This window comes from Hemiscyllium ocellatum, chromosome 11, assembly GCF_020745735.1.
Source record: "Hemiscyllium ocellatum isolate sHemOce1 chromosome 11, sHemOce1.pat.X.cur, whole genome shotgun sequence".
Lineage (NCBI taxonomy): Eukaryota > Metazoa > Chordata > Chondrichthyes > Orectolobiformes > Hemiscylliidae > Hemiscyllium > Hemiscyllium ocellatum.
The window spans coordinates 42,273,315-42,288,852 of NC_083411.1; positions in this window are offsets into that span (position 1 = coordinate 42,273,315).

Here is a 15,538-nt window from a genome sequence, read left to right on the forward strand (position 1 = left end):
AGTGTCAGTTCTGATGGATTCCCTGTATGAGGCAGTGTGTGTAGTGATGGATTCCATTTAAGAGGCAGCGTCTGTAGTGATGGATTCCCTGTCTGAGGCAGTGTCTGTACTGATGGATTCCTTGCCTGAGGCAGTGTCTGTACTGATGGATTCCCTGTCAGAGGCAGTGCCAGAGCTGATGGATTCCCTGTATGAGGCAGTGTCTGTACCGATGGATTCCCTGTCTGAGGCAGTGTCAGTGCTGATGGATTCCCTGTATGAGGCAGTGTCTGTACTGATGGATAACCTATCTGAGGCAGTGTCTGTACTGATGGATTGCCTACCTGAGGCAGTCTCTGTACCGATGGATTCCCTGTCTGAGGCAGTGTCTGCACTGATGGATTCCCTGTCTGAGGCAGTGTCTGTACTGATGGATTCCCTGTCTGTGGCACTGTCAGTACCGATGGATTCCCTGTCTGAGGCAGTGTCAGTGCTGATGGCTTCCCTGTCTTAGGCAGTGTCTGTACCGATGGATTCCCTGTCTGAGGCAGTGTCTGTACTGATGGATTCCCTGTATGAGGCAGTACCTGTACTGATGGATTCCCTGCCTGAGACAGTGTCTGTACTGATGGATTCCCTGCCTGAGGCAGTCTCTGTACTGATGGATTCCCTGTCTGAGGTGGTGCCTGTACTGATGGATTCCCTGCCTGAGGCAGTGTCGGAACTGATGGACTCCCTGTCTGATGCAGTGTCTGTACTGATGGATTCCCTGTCTGAGGCAGTGCCTGTACTGATGGATTCCCTGTCTGAGGCAGTGTCAGTACCGATGAATTCCCTTTCTGAGGTAGTGTCAGTGCTGATGGATTCCCTGTCTGAGGCAGTGTCTGTACTGATGAATTCCTTGTCTGATGCAGTGTCTGTACCGATGGATCCCCTGTCTTAGCAGTGTCTGTACCGATGGATTCCCTGTCTGATGCAGTGTCAGTACTGATGGATTCCCTGTCTGAGGCAGTGTCTGTACTGATGGATTCCCTGTCTGAGGCAGTGCCTGTACTGATGGTATCCTGTCTGAGGCAGTGTCTGTACTGATGGATTCCCTGCCTGAGGCAGTCTCTCTACTGATGGATTCCCTGCCTGAGGCAGTGTCTGTACTGATGGATTCCCTGTCTGAGGCAGTGTCAGTGCTGATGGATTCCCTGTCTGAGGCAGTGTCAGTGCTGATGGATTCCCTGTCTGAGTCAGTGTCAGTTCTGATGGATTCCCTGTATGAGGCAGTGTGTGTAGTGATGGATTCCCTGTCTGAGGCAGCGTCTGTAGTGATGGATTCCCTGTCTGAGGCAGTGTCTGTACTGATGGATTCCTTGCCTGAGGCAGTGTCTGTACTGATGGATTCCCTGTCAGAGGCAGTGCCAGAGCTGATGGATTCCCTGTATGAGGCAGTGTCTGTACCGATGGATTCCCTGCCTGACGCAGTGTCAGTGCTGATGGATTCCCTGTATGAGGCAGTGTCTGTACTGATGGATAACCTATCTGAGGCAGTGTCTGTACTGATGGATTGCCTACCTGAGGCAGTCTCTGTACCGATGGATTCCCTGTCTGAGGCAGTGTCTGCACTGATGGATTCCCTGTCTGAGGCAGTGTCTGTACTGATGGATTCCCTGTCTGTGGCACTGTCAGTACCGATGGATTCCCTGTCTGAGGCAGTGTCAGTGCTGATGGCTTCCCTGTCTTAGGCAGTGTCTGTACCGATGGATTCCCTGTCTGAGGCAGTGTCTGTACTGATGGATTCCCTGTATGAGGCAGTACCTGTACTGATGGATTCCCTGCCTGAGACAGTGTCTGTACTGATGGATTCCCTGCCTGAGGCAGTCTCTGTACTGATGGATTCCCTGTCTGAGGTGGTGCCTGTACTGATGGATTCCCTGCCTGAGGCAGTGTCGGTACTGATGGACTCCCTGTCTGATGCAGTGTCTGTACTGCTGGATTCCCTGTCTGAGGCAGTGCCTGTACTGATGGATTCCCTGTCTGAGGCAGTGTCAGTACCGATGAATTCCCTGTCTGAGGTAGTGTCAGTGCTGATGGATTCCCTGTCTGAGGCAGTGTCTGTACTGATGGATTCCCTGTCTGATGCAGTGTCTGTACCGATGGATCCCCTGTCTTAGCAGTGTCTGTACCGATGGATTCCCTGTCTGATGCAGTGTCAGTACTGATGGATTCCCTGTCTGAGGCAGTGTCTGTACTGATGGATTCCCTGTCTGAGGCAGTGTCAGTGCTGATGGATTCCCTGTCTGAGGCAGTGTCAGTGCTGGTGGATTCCCTGCCTGAGGCAGTGTCTGTACTGATGGATTCCCTGTCTGAGGTAGTGTCAGTGCTGATGGATTCCCTGTCTGAGGCAATGCCTGCACCAATGGATTCCCTGTCTGAGGCAGTGTCTGTACTGATGGATACCCTGACTGAGGCAGTGTCTGTACCGATGGAATCCTTGTCTGAGGCAGTGCCTGTACTGATGGATTCCCTGTCTGAGGCAGAGTCAGTACCAATGGATTCCCTGTCTGAGGTAGTGCCAATGCTGATGGATTCCCTGTCTGAGGCAGTGTCTGTACTAATGGATTTCCTGTCTGAGGCAGTGTCTGTCCTGATGGATTCCCTGCCTGAGGCAGTGTCGGAAATGATGGATTCCTTGTCTGAGGCAGTGTCAGTACCGATGGATTCCCTGTCTGAGGCACTGTCAGTGGTGATGGATTCCCTGTCTAAGGCAGTGTCAGTACCGATGGATTCCCAGTCTGAGGCAGTGTCTGTACTGATGGATTCCCTGTCTGAGGCAGTGTCAGTGCCGATGGATTCCCAGTCTGAGGCAGTGTCTGTACTGATGGATTCCCTGTCTGAGGCAGTGTCTGTACTGATGGATTCCCTGTCTGAGGTAATGTCTGTACTGATGGATTCCCTGCCTGAGGCAGTGTTGGAAGTGTTGGATTCCCTGTCTGAGGCAGTGTCAGTACCGATGGATTCCCTGTCTGAGGCAGTGTCAGTCCTGCTGGATTCCCTGTCTGAGGCAGTGTCTGTACCGATGGATTCCCTGTCTGCGGCAGTGTCCGTACCGATGGATTCCCTGTCTGAGGCAGTGTCAGTACTGATGGATTCCCTGTCTGAGGCAATGTCAGTGCTGATGGATTCCCTGTCTGAGGCAGGGTCAGTGCTGATTGATTCCCTGTCTGAGGCAGTGTCTGTACCGATGGATTCCCTGCCTGAGGCAGTGTCATTGCTGATGGATTCCCTGTCTGAGGCAGTGTCTGAACTGATGGATTCCCTGCCTGAGGCTGTGTCTGTAGTGATAGATTCCCTGTATGAGGCAGTGTCTGTACTGATGGATAACCTGTCTGAGGCAGTGTCTGTACTGATGGATTGCCTACCTGAGGCAGTGTCTGTACCGAAGGATTCCCTGTCTGAGGCAGTGTCTGTACTGATGGATTCGCTGTCTGAGGCAGTGTCACTACCGATGGATTCCCTGTCTGAGGCAGTGTCAGTGCTGATGGCTTCCCTGTCTGAGGCAGTGTCTGTACCGATGGATTCCCTGTCTGAGGCAGTGTCTGTACTGATGGATTCCCTATTTGTCGCAGTGTCAGTGCGGATGGATTCCCTGCCTGAGGCAGTGTCTGTACCGATGGATTCCCTGTCTGAGGCAGTGTCAGTACTGATGGATTCCCTGTCTGAGGCAATGTCAGTGCTGATGGATTCCCTGTCTGAGGCAGTGTCAGTGCTGATTGATTCCCTGTCTGAGGCAGTGTCTGTACCGATGGATTCCCTGCCTGAGGCAGTCTCTCTACTGATGGATTCCCTGCCTGAGGCAGTGTCTGTACTGATGGATTCCCTGTCTGAGGCAGTGTCAGTGCTGATGGATTCCCTGTCTGAGTCAGTGTCAGTTCTGATGGATTCCCTGTATGAGGCAGTGTGTGTAGTGATGGATTCCCTTTAAGAGGCAGCGTCTGTTGTGATGGATTCCCTGACTGAGGCAGTGTCTGTACTGATGGATTCCCTGCCTGAGGCAGTGACACTACCGATGGATTCCCTGTCTGAGGCAGTGCCAGTGCTGATGGATTCCCTGTCTTATGCAGTGTCTGTACCGATGGATTCCCTGTCTGAGGCAGTGTCTGTACTGATGGATTCCCTATTTGTCGCAGTGTCAGTGCGGATGGATTCCCTGCCTGAGGCAGTGTCAGTACTGATGGATTCCCTGTCTGAGGCAATGTCAGTGCTGATGGATTCCCTGTCTGAGGCATGGTCAGTGCTGATTGATTCCCTGTCTGAGGCAGTGTCTGTACCGATAGATTCCCTGCCTGAGGCAGTGTCAGTGCTGATGGATTCCCTGTCTGAGGCAGTGTCGGAACTGATGGATTCCCTGCCTGAGGCTGTGTCTGTAGTGATGGATTCCCTGTATGAGGCAGTGTCTGTACTGATGGATAACCTGTCTGAGGCAGTGTCTGTACTGATGGATTGCCTACCTGAGGCAGTCTCTGTACCGATGGATTCCCTGTCTGAGGCAGTGTCTGTACTGATGGATTCCCTGTCTGAGGCAGTGTCACTACCGATGGATTCCCTGTCAGAGGCAGTGTCAGTGCTGATGGCTTCCCTGTCTTAGGCAGTGTCTGTACCGATGGATTCCCTGTCTGAGGCAGTGTCTGTACTGATGGATTCCCTATTTGTCGCAGTGTCAGTGCTGATGGATTCCCTGTCTGAGGCAGTGTCAGTGCGGATGGATTCCCTGCCTGAGGCAGTGTCTATACTGATGGATTCCCTGTCGGAGGCAGTGTTTGTCATGATGTATTCCCTGTCTGAGGCAGTGTCTGTACTGATGGATTCCCTGTCTGAGGCAGTGTCTGTACTGATGGATTCCCTGTCTGAGGCAGTGCCAGAGCTGATGGATTCCCTGTATGAGGCAGTGTCTGTACCGATGGATTCCCTGCCTGAGGCAGTGTCAGTGCTGATGGATTCCCTGTCTGAGGCAGTGTCTGTACTGATGGATTCCCTGTCTGAGGCAGTGTCTGTACTGATGGATTCCCTGTCTGAGGCAGTGTCTGTACCGATGGATTCCCTGTCTGAGGCAGTGTCTGCACTGATGGATTCCCTGTCTGAGGCAGTGTCTGTACTGATGGATTCCCTGTCTGAGGCAGTGTCAGTACCGATGGATTCCCTGTCTGAGGCAGTGTCAGTGCTGATGGATTCCCTGTCTTAGGCAGTGTCTGTACCGATGGATTCCCTGTCTGAGGCAGTGTCTGTACTGATGGATTCCCTGTCTGAGGCAGTACCTGTACTGATGGATTCCCTGTCTGAGACAGTGTCTGTACTGATGGATTCCCTGCCTGAGGCAGTCTCTGTACTGATGGATTCCCTGTCTGAGGCAGTGCCTGTACTGATGGATTCCCTGTCTGAGGCAGTGTCGGAACTGATGGATTCCCTGTCTGAGGCAGTGTCTGTACTGATGGATTCCCTGTCTGAGGCAGTGCCTGTACTGATGGATTCCCTGTCTGAGGCAGTGTCAGTACCGATGAATTCCCTTTCTGAGGTAGTGTCAGTGCTGATGGATTCCCTGTCTGAGGCAGTGTCTGTACTGATGAATTCCTTGTCTGAGGCAGTGTCTGTACCGATGGATCCCCTGTCTGAGCAGTGTCTGTACCGATGGATTCCCTGTCTGAGGCAGTGTCAGTACTGATGGATTCCCTGTCTGAGGCAGTGTCTGTACTGATGGATTCCCTGTCTGAGGCAGTGTCAGTGCTGATGGATTCCCTGTCTGAGGCAGTGTCAGTGCTGATGGATTCCCTGTCTGAGGCAGTGTCTGTACTGATGGATTCCCTGTCTGAGGCAGTGTCAGTGCTGATGGATTCCCTGTCTGAGGCAGTGCCTGCACCAATGGATTCCCTGTCTGAGGCAGTGTCTGTACTGATGGATTCCCTGACTGAGGCAGTGTCTGTACCGATGGATTCCTTGTCTGAGGCAGTGCCTGTACTGATGGATTCCCTGTCTGAGGCAGAGTCAGTACCAATGGATTCCCTGTCTGAGGTAGTGCCAATGCTGATGGATTCCCTGTCTGAGGCAGTGTCTGTACTGATGGATTTCCTGTCTGAGGCAGTGTCTGTACTGATGGATTCCCTGTCTGAGGCAGTGTCGGAAATGATGGATTCCTTGTCTGAGGCAGTGTCAGTACCGATGGATTCCCTGTCTGAGGCAGTGTCAGTGGTGATGGATTCCCTGTCTGAGGCAGTGTCAGTACCGATGGATTCCCAGTCTGAGGCAGTGTCTGTACTGATGGATTCCCTGTCTGAGGCAGTGTCAGTGCCGATGGATTCCCTGTCTGAGGCAGTGTCTGTACTGATGGATTCCCTGTCTGAGGCAGTGTCTGTACTGATGGATTCCCTGTCTGAGGCAATGTCTGTACTGATGGATTCCCTGCCTGAGGCAGTGTTGGAAGTGATGGATTCCCTGTCTGAGGCAGTGTCAGTACCGATGGATTCCCTGTCTGAGGCAGTGTCAGTCCTGATGGATTCCCTGTCTGAGGCAGTGTCTGTACCGATGGATTCCCTGTCTGAGGCAGTGTCCGTACCGATGGATTCCCTGTCTGAGGCAGTGTCAGTACTGATGGATTCCCTGTCTGAGGCAGTGTCAGTGCTGATGGATTCCCTGTCTGAGGCAGGGTCAGTGCTGATTGATTCCCTGTCTGAGGCAGTGTCTGTACTGATGGATTCCCTGTCTGAGGCAGTGTCATTGCTGATGGATTCCCTGTCTGAGGCAGTGTCGGAACTGATGGATTCCCTGTCTGAGGCAGTGTCTGTAGTGATGGATTCCCTGTCTGAGGCAGTGTCTGTACTGATGGATTCCCTGTCTGAGGCAGTGTCTGTACTGATGGATTCCCTGTCTGAGGCAGTCTCTGTACCGATGGATTCCCTGTCTGAGGCAGTGTCTGTACTGATGGATTCCCTGTCTGAGGCAGTGTCTGTACCGATGGATTCCCTGTCTGAGGCAGTGTCTGTGCTGATGGATTCCCTGTCTGAGGCAGTGTCTGTACCGATGGATTCCCTGTCTGAGGCAGTGTCTGTACTGATGGATTCCCTGTCTGAGGCAGTGTCAGTGCGATGGATTCCCTGTCTGAGGCAGTGTCTGTACTGATGGATTCCCTGTCTGAGGCAGTGTCTGTACTGATGGATTCCCTGTCTGAGGCAGTGTCAGTACTGATGGATTCCCTGTCTGAGGCAGTGTCAGTGCTGATGGATTCCCTGTCTGAGGCAGTGTCTGTACCGATGGATTCCCTGTCTGAGGCAGTGTCTCTACTGATGGATTCCCTGCCTGAGGCAGTGTCTGTACTGATGGATTCCCTGTCTGAGGCAGTGTCAGTGCTGATGGATTCCCTGTCTGAGGCAGTGTCAGTTCTGATGGATTCCCTGTCTGAGGCAGTGTGTGTAGTGATGGATTCCCTTTAAGAGGCAGCGTCTGTTGTGATGGATTCCCTGTCTGAGGCAGTGTCTGTACTGATGGATTCCCTGTCTGAGGCAGTGTCTGTACCGATGGATTCCCTGTCTGAGGCAGTGTCAGTGCTGATGGATTCCCTGTCTAGGCAGTGTCTGTACCGATGGATTCCCTGTCTGAGGCAGTGTCTGTACTGATGGATTCCCTATTTGTCGCAGTGTCAGTGCTGATGGATTCCCTGTCTGAGGCAGTGTCAGTACTGATGGATTCCCTGTCTGAGGCAGTGTCAGTGCTGATGGATTCCCTGTCTGAGGCATGGTCAGTGCTGATGGATTCCCTGTCTGAGGCAGTGTCTGTACCGATGGATTCCCTGTCTGAGGCAGTGTCGGTACTGATGGATTCCCTGTCTGAGGCAGTGTCTGTAGTGATGGATTCCCTGTATGAGGCAGTGTCTGTACTGATGGATTCCCTGTCTGAGGCAGTGTCTGTACTGATGGATTCCCTACCTGAGGCAGTGTCTGTACCGATGGATTCCTGTCTGAGGCAGTGTCTGTACTGATGGATTCCCTGTCTGAGGCAGTGTCAGTACCGATGGATTCCCTGTCTGAGGCAGTGTCAGTACTGATGGATTCCCTGTCTTAGGCAGTGTCTGTACCGATGGATTCCCTGTCTGAGGCAGTGTCTGTACTGATGGATTCCCTGTCTGAGGCAGTGTCAGTGCTGATGGATTCCCTGTCTGAGGCAGTGTCAGTGCTGATGGATTCCCTGTCTGAGGCAGTGTCTGTACTGATGGATTCCCTGTCTGAGGCAGTGTCTGTCATGATGGATTCCCTGTCTGAGGCAGTGTCTGTAGTGATGGATTCCCTGTCTGAGGCAGTCTGTACTGATGGATTCCCTGTCTGAGGCAGTGTCTGTACCGATGGATTCCCTGTCTGAGGCAGTGTCAGAGCTGATGGATTCCCTGTCTGAGGCAGTGTCTGTACTGATGGATTCCCTGTCTGAGGCAGTGTCTGTCCCGATGGATTCCCTGTCTGAGGCAGTGTCTGTACTGATGGATTCCCTGTCTGAGGCAGTGTCAGTGCTGATGGATTCCCTGTCTGAGGCAGTGTCTGTAGTGATGGATTCCCTGTCTGAGGCAGTGTCAGTGCTGATGGATTCCCTGTCTGAGGCAGTGTCAGTACTGATGGATTCCCTGTCTGAGGCAGTGTCTGTACTGATGGATTCCCTGTCTGAGGCAGTGTCTGTACCGATGGATTCCCTGTCTGAGGCAGTGTCTGTACTGATGGATTCCCTGTCTGAGGCAGTGTCTGTACTGATGGATTCCCTGTCTGAGGCAGTGTCTGTACTGATGGATTCCCTGTCTGAGGCAGTGTCTGTACTGATGGATTCCCTGTCTGAGGCAGTGTCTGTACCGATGGATTCCCTGTCTGAGGCAGTGTCAGTGCTGATGGATTCCCTGTCTGAGGCAGTGTCTGTACCGATGGATTCCCTGTCTGAGGCAGTGTCTGTACTGATGGATTCCCTGTCTGAGGCAGTGTCAGTACTGATGGATTCCCTGTCTGAGGCAGTGTCTGTACTGATGGATTCCCTGTCTGAGGCAGTGTCTGTACCGATGGATTCCCTGTCTGAGGCAGTGTCAGTACTGATGGATTCCCTGTCTGAGGCAGTGTCTGTACGATGGATTCCCTGTCTGAGGCAGTGTCAGTGCTGATGGATTCCCTGTCTGAGGCAGTGTCTGTACGATGGATTCCCTGTCTGAGGCAGTGTCATTGCTGATGGATTCCCTGTCTGAGGCAGTGTCGTACTGATGGATTCCCTGTCTGAGGCAGTGTCTGTACTGATGGATTCCCTGTCTGAGGCAGTGTCTGTACTGATGGATTCCCTGTCTGAGGCAGTGTCTGTACTGATGGATTCCCTGTCTGAGGCAGTGTCAGTGCTGATGGATTCCCTGTCTGAGGCAGTGTCTGTACCGATGGATTCCCTGTCTGAGGCAGTGTCTGTACTGATGGATTCCCTGTCTGAGGCAGTGTCTGTACTGATGGATTCCCTGTCTGAGGCAGTGTCTGTACTGATGGATTCCCTGTCTGAGGCAGTGTCTGTACTGATGGATTCCCTGTCTGAGGCAGTGTCTGTACTGATGGATTCCCTGTCTGAGGCAGTGTCTGTACTGATGGATTCCCTGTCTGAGGCAGTGTCAGTACTGATGGATTCCCTGTCTGAGGCAGTGTCAGTACTGATGGATTCCCTGTCTGAGGCAGTGCCTGTACTGATGGATTCCCTGTCTGAGGCAGTGTCAGTACCGATGAATTCCCTTTCTGAGGTAGTGTCAGTGCTGATGGATTCCCTGTCTGAGGCAGTGTCTGTACCGATGGATCCCCTGTCTTAGCAGTGTCTGTACCGATGGATTCCCTGTCTGATGCAGTGTCAGTACTGATGGATTCCCTGTCTGAGGCAGTGTCTGTACTGATGGATTCCCTGTCTGTCGCAGTGTCAGTGCTGATGGATTCCCTATCTGAGGCAGTGTCAGTGCGGATGGATTCCCTGCCTGAGGCAGTGTCTGTACTGATGGATTCCCTGTCTGAGGTAGTGTCAGTGCTGATGGATTCCCTGTCTGAGGCAGTGCCTGCACCAATGGAATCCTTGTCTGAGGCAGTGTCTGTACTGATGGATACCCTGACTGAGGCAGTGTCTGTACCGATGGAATCCTTGTCTGAGGCAGTGCCTGTACTGATGGATTCCCTGTCTGAGGCAGAGTCAGTACCAATGGATTCCCTGTCTGAGGTAGTGCCAGTGCTGATGGATTCCCTGTCTGAGGCAGTGTCACTACCGATGGATTCCCTGTCTGAGGCAGTGTCAGTGCTGATGGCTTCCCTGTCTTAGGCAGTGTCTGTACCGATGGATTCCCTGTCTGAGGCAGTGTCTGTACTGATGGATTCCCTATCTGTCGCAGTGTCAGTGCTGATGGATTCCCTGTCTGAGGCAGTGTCAGTGCGGATGGATTCCCTGCCTGAGGCAGTGTCTATACTGATGGATTCCCTGTCGGAGGCAGTGTTTGTCATGATGGATTCCCTGTCTGAGGCAGTGTCTGTAGTGTTAGATTCCCTGTATGTGGCAGTCTGTACTGATGGATACCCTGTCTGAGGCAGTGTCTGTACCGATGGATTCCCTGTCTGAGGCAGTGTCAGAGCGGATGGATTCCCTGTCTGAGGCAGTGTCTGTACTGATGGATTCCCTGTCAGAGGCAGTGTCTGTCCCGATGGATTCCCTGCCTGAGGCAGTGTCTGTACTGATGGATTCCCTGTCTGAGGCACTGTCAGTACCGATGGATTCCCTGTCTGAGCCAGTGTCAGTGCTGATGGCGTCCCTGTCTTAAGCAGTGTCTGTACTGTTGGATACCATGTCTGAGGCAGTGTCTGTACTGATCGATTCCCTGTCTGAGGCAGTGTCAGTACCGATGGATTCCCTGTCTGAGGCAGTGTCTGTAGTGATAGATTCCCTGTCTGAGGCTGTGTCTGTACTGATGGATACCCTGTCTGAGGCAGTGTCTGTACTGATGGATTCCCTGCCTGAGACAGTGTCAGTACTGATGGATTCGCTGTCTGAGGCAGTGTCAGTACTGATGGATTCCCTGTCTGAGGCAGTGCCTGCACTGATGGATTCCCTTTCTGAGGCAGTGTCTGTACCGATGGATTCCCTGTCTGAAGCAGTGTCAGTACTGATGGATTCCTTGTCTGAGGCAATGTCAGTGCTGATGGATTCCCTATCTGAGGCAGTGGCAGTGCTGATGGATTCCCTGTCTGAGGCAGTGTCTGTACCGATGGATTCCCTGCCTGAGGCAGTGTCAATGCTGATAGATTCCCTGCCTGAGGCAGTGTCTGTCCCGATGGATGCCCTGTATGAGGCAATGTCTGTACTGATGCATTCCCTCTCTGAGGCAGTGTCTGTACTGATGGAATCCCTGTCTGAGGCAGTGTCGGAACTGATGGATTCCCTGTCTGAGGCAGTATCTGTACTGATGGATTCCCTGTCTGAGGCAGTGTCTGTACTGATGGATTCCCTGTCTGTGGCACTGTCAGTACCGATGGATTCCCTGTCTGAGGCAGTGTCAGTGCTGATGGCTTCCCTGTCTTAGGCAGTGTCTGTACCGATGGATTCCCTGTCTGAGGCAGGGTCTGTACTGATGGATTCCCTGTATGAGGCAGTGTCTGTACTGATGGATTCCCTGCCTGAGGCAGTGTCTGTATTGATGGATTCCCTGTATGAGACAGTGTCTGTACTGATGGATTCCCTGCCTGATGCAGTGTCTGTACTGATGGATTCCCTGTCTGAGGTAGTGCCTGTACTGATGGATTCCCTGCCTGAGGCAGTGTCAGAACTGATGGCCTCCCAGTCTGAGGCAGTGTCTGTACTGCTGGATTCCCTGTCTGAGGTAGTGCCTGTACTGATGGATTCCCTGTCTGAGGCATTGTCAGTACCGATGAATTCCCTTTCTGAGGTAGTGTCAGTGCTGATGGATTCCCTGTCTGACGCAGTGTCTGTACTGATGAATTCCTTGTCTGATGCAGTGTCTGTACCGATGGATCCCCTGTCTTAGCAGTGTCTGTACCGATGGATTCCCTGTCTGATGCAGTGTCAGTACTGATGGATTCCCTGTCTGAGGCAGTGTCTGTACTGATGGACTCCCTGTCTGTCGCAGTGTCAGTGCTGATGGATTCCCTGTCTGAGGCAGTGTCAGTGCGGATGGATTCCCTGCCTGAGGCAGTGTCTGTACTGATGGATTCCCTGTCTGAGGTAGTGTCAGTGCTGATGGATTCCCTGTCTGAGGCAGTGCCTGCACCAATGGAATCCTTGTCTGAGGCAGTGTCTGTACTGATGGATACCCTGACTGAGGCAGTGTCTGTACCGATGGAATCCTTGTCTGAGGCAGTGCCTGTACTGATGGATTCCCTGTCTGAGGCAGAGTCAGTACCAATGGATTCCCTGTCTGAGGTAGTGCCAGTGCTGATGGATTCCCTGTCTGAGGCAGTGTCACCATCGATGGATTCCCTGTCTGAGGCAGTGTCAGTGCTGATGGCTTCCCTGTCTTAGGCAGTGTCTGTACCGATGGATTCCCTGTCTGAGGCAGTGTCTGTACTGATGGATTCCCTATCTGTCGCAGTGTCAGTGCTGATGGATTCCCTGTCTGAGGCAGTGTCTGTATTGATGGATTCCCTATCTGTCGCAGTATCAGTGCTGATGGATTCCCTGTCTTAGGCAGTGTCTGTACCGATGGATTCCCTGTCTGAGGCAGTGTCTGTATTGATGGATTCCCTATCTGTCGCAGTGTCAGTGCTGATGGATTCCCTGTCTGAGGCAGTGTCAGTGCGGATGGATTCCCTGTCTGAGGTAGTGCCTGTACTGATGGATTCCCTGCCTGAGGCAGTGTCAGAACTGATGGCCTCCCAGTCTGAGGCAGTGTCTGTACTGCTGGATTCCCTGTCTGAGGTAGTGCCTGTACTGATGGATTCCCTGTCTGAGGCAGTGTCAGTACCGATGAATTCCCTTTCTGAGGTAGTGTCAGTGCTGATGGATTCCCTGTCTGACGCAGTGTCTGTACTGATGAATTCCTTGTCTGATGCAGTGTCTGTACCGATGGATCCCCTGTCTTAGCAGTGTCTGTACCGATGGATTCCCTGTCTGATGCAGTGTCAGTACTGATGGATTCCCTGTCTGAGGCAGTGTCTGTACTGATGGACTCCCTGTCTGTCGCAGTGTCAGTGCTGATGGATTCCCTGTCTGAGGCAGTGTCAGTGCGGATGGATTCCCTGCCTGAGGCAGTGTCTGTACTGATGGATTCCCTGTCTGAGGTAGTGTCAGTGCTGATGGATTCCCTGTCTGAGGCAGTGCCTGCACCAATGGAATCCTTGTCTGAGGCAGTGTCTGTACTGATGGATACCCTGACTGAGGCAGTGTCTGTACCGATGGAATCCTTGTCTGAGGCAGTGCCTGTACTGATGGATTCCCTGTCTGAGGCAGAGTCAGTACCAATGGATTCCCTGTCTGAGGTAGTGCCAGTGCTGATGGATTCCCTGTCTGAGGCAGTGTCACCATCGATGGATTCCCTGTCTGAGGCAGTGTCAGTGCTGATGGCTTCCCTGTCTTAGGCAGTGTCTGTACCGATGGATTCCCTGTCTGAGGCAGTGTCTGTACTGATGGATTCCCTATCTGTCGCAGTGTCAGTGCTGATGGATTCCCTGTCTGAGGCAGTGTCTGTATTGATGGATTCCCTATCTGTCGCAGTGTCAGTGCTGATGGATTCCCTGTCTGAGGCAGTGTCTGTATTGATGGATTCCCTATCTGTCGCAGTGTCAGTGCTGATGGATTCCCTGTCTTAGGCAGTGTCTGTACCGATGGATTCCCTGTCTGAGGCAGTGTCTGTATTGATGGATTCCCTATCTGTCGCAGTGTCAGTGCTGATGGATTCCCTGTCTGAGGCAGTGTCAGTGCGGATGGATTCCCTGCCTGAGGCAGTGTCTATACTGATGGATTCCCTGTCGGAGGCAGTGTTTGTCATGATGGATTCCCTGTCTGAGGCAGTGTCTGTAGTGTTAGATTCCCTGTATGTGGCAGTCTGTACTGATGGATACCCTGTCTGAGGCAGTGTCTGTACCGATGGATTCCCTGTCTGAGGCAGTGTCAGAGCGGATGGATTCCCTGTCTGAGGCAGTGTCTGTACTGATGGATTCCCTGTCAGAGGCAGTGTCTGTCCCGATGGATTCCCTGTCTGAGGCAGTGTCTGAACTGATGGATTCCCTGTCTGTGGCAGTGTCAGTGCTGATGCATTCCCTGTCTGAGGCAATGTCTGTACTGATGGATTCCCTGTCTGAGGCAGTGTCTGTACTGATGGATTCCCTGTCTGAGGCACTGTCAGTACCGATGGATTCCCTGTCTGAGCCAGTGTCAGTGCTGATGGCGTCCCTGTCTTAAGCAGTGTCTGTACTGTTGGATACCCTGTCTGAGGCAGTGTCTGTACTGATCGATTCCCTGTCTGAGGCAGTGTCAGTACCGATGGATTCCCTGTCTGAGGCAGTGTCTGTAGTGATAGATTCCCAGTCTGAGGCAGTGTCTGTACTAATGGATACCCTGTCTGAGGCAGTGTCTGTACTGATGGATTCCCTGCCTGAGACAGTGTCAGTACTGATGGATTCGCTGTCTGAGGCAGTGTCAGTACTGATGGATTCCCTGTCTGAGGCAGTGCCTGCACTGATGGATTCCCTTTCTGCGGCAGTGTCTGTACCGATGGATTCCCTGTCTGAAGCAGTGTCAGTACTGATGGATTCCTTGTCTGAGGCAATGTCAGTGCTGATGGATTCCCTATCTGAGGCAGTGGCAGTGCTGATGGATTCCCTGTCTGAGGCAGTGTCTGTACCGATGGATTCCCTGCCTGAGGCAGTGTCAATGCTGATAGATTCCCTGCCTGAGGCAGTGTCTGTCCCGATGGATGCCCTGTATGAGGCAATGTCTGTACTGATGCATTCCCTCTCTGAGGCAGTGTCTGTACTGATGGAATCCCTGTCTGAGGCAGTTACGGAACTGATGGATTGCCTACCTGAGGCAGTCTCTGTACCGATGGATTCCCTGTCTGAGGCAATATCTGTACTGATGGATTCCCTGTCTGAGGCAGTGTCTGTACTGATGGATTCCCTGTCTGTGGCACTGTCAGTACCGATGGATTCCCTGTCTGAGGCAGTGTCAGTGCTGATGGCTTCCCTGTCTTAGGCAGTGTCTGTACCGATGGATTCCCTGTCTGAGGCAGGGTCTGTACTGATGGATTCCCTGTATGAGGCAGTGTCTGTACCGATGGATTCCCTGTCTGAGGCAGGGTCTGTACTGATGGATTCCCTGTATGAGGCAGTGTCTGTACTGATGGATTCCCTGCCTGAGGCAGTGTCTGTACTGATGGATTCCCTGTATGCGACAGTGTCTGTACTGATGGATTCCCTGCCTGAGGCAGTGTCTGTACTGATGGATTCCCTGTCTGAGGTAGTGCCTGTACTGATGGATTCCCTGCCTGAGGCAGTGTCGGAACTTATGGACTCCCTGTCTGAGGCAGTGTCTGTACTGC